We start from the raw sequence: 1,822 nt of genomic DNA, 5'->3' as shown, positions 1-1,822 counted from the left end.
CCGTAAAGGGAGAACACCAAAAAGAGAGTGAACGAATTTGATTGTGCCAAATCCAAGGCCTTGGTATTTTGTAAAGTGTTTGCAAAGGGTATTTTATTTTATTATTATTAAATTAAATGTACTTTGGAAAAGAGTTTTCAAAGAGTTTTATGGCCAATCAAAGTCCTCCATACTCTCGTGATAAATTATAATGGACCGAAATTGTGGCGGTGACATTATTCCATGGTTGCAATGGCCCATTATAGGTGTTAGTAGTGTGGGAAGAAAATATAATAAAATTACCTACAGCAAGGGGTTTTTCAGGTTACGCCCTGGTAAGATTGTCCTTGACTGCAATTTTGAATAAGTTTTATTCTTATATGTAATTTAGGATAACTTTATGGGCTACCCTTTAGGATCACACCACTTGGTTAGATCTGGACCGTAGATTTGACACCTCCTCAATTAGCTCTTTATATATATAAAGAGACCTAAGGCCAAAGATGACGGATGATGATAGAGAAAAAATCATTAGAACAATTTGCATAAAATTGTGAGAGAGCTTAGCAAGAGAAAAAGAGAGTCTTCTCCTTCCTCAAGCACTATTGGCCATTGGAGGTGAAGCAAGCTTGGGAGATCTTCTTCAAGTTTGGAGGAACACACCATTTGAGTGTTCTAGGTGACCTTGCTCTCCCCTTGAGGTTAGTATATTAATGTGTTTATTGAGATCCTTGCATGCTCAAAAAATTTTGTGATTACATGAGAATCCCATCGCTTCCACCACCACTAACAATTGGCATCAAAGCGTAGGTTCTTCATTAAACACATGTCAAAATCAACTTACAATCTTCTTCTTCCTCCATTATTGTGTTTTGAGTTTTTTGAATTTTGAGTATTTTACACAAAATTCGAAGTTGACAATATTTGAAACGAAGGAGAAGAGGCCACACCAGTCAGAACCGTCGGCCAGCAGCCACAGCAAGCAAGTATGGCCTGCCAGCCGCACCTGTTGGCCAGCTTGTCAGCAGGTGTGGGGTGGGCGGTCATGCGTAGGCGTGGGTAGCGGCCCTTGCATCTCAAAAATAAAAATAAAAATAAAAAAGGGGTCCATGGGGGTTGGGGAAGATGATGATTTTTGAAACTTTTTATGTGTGCATGTGATGTAGATTTAAAAAGTTCATCTTCTTAATGTCAAATTCCATCTTGTAAGCTCCATTAATGGAGTTCTAGTTGAAGCTATTTTAATGAAGATTGCTTGAAGATGCTCTAATTGTGTTTTGAACACAATAGGACTTTTAGCAAAGTTTGCTAATTAGATTAGGAAAATTGGATTTGTGAGCAAGATTGCCTAATTAGATTAGGAAACTTGTATTTGAGTTAATTTCCTATTTTGGATAGGAATCTAAATCTAATTAAATTGCTCACAATATAATGAGAATTTAAAAGGAGTAGGATTCTGATTTCCTATTTGGAATGAAACTCTAACTATTTGCTCTCATGAATGGAAATTGATTTTAAATAGGAATTCTAACTTGATTAGGAAAGTCCAAATTAAAATAGGATTCTATTTAATTACAAATTGACCCATGGGATCCACTTTATTAATACATGGGTTGGACCCATGGGACCCACACGGTTCAGCCTTGGGCCGAACCAAGGGCCGAACCAAGGGCGCACCCATGGGCCGACCTAAATTGTAAATAATAAAAAAATAAAACGTTTTGAATGAAATATATGCAAATTTTATTTTTTAATTTAAGGTTCCACTTGGTGTGATTAATTGAGAATTGATTGGACATCGAGTTTTATGAGAACCGAAAAACATTTTCATTCTCACATTGTT

Source organism: Telopea speciosissima, chromosome 10 (genome assembly GCF_018873765.1).
Source record: "Telopea speciosissima isolate NSW1024214 ecotype Mountain lineage chromosome 10, Tspe_v1, whole genome shotgun sequence".
In the NCBI taxonomy this organism is placed as follows: Eukaryota; Viridiplantae; Streptophyta; class Magnoliopsida; order Proteales; family Proteaceae; genus Telopea; species Telopea speciosissima.
This window is presented reverse-complemented; position numbering follows the sequence as displayed.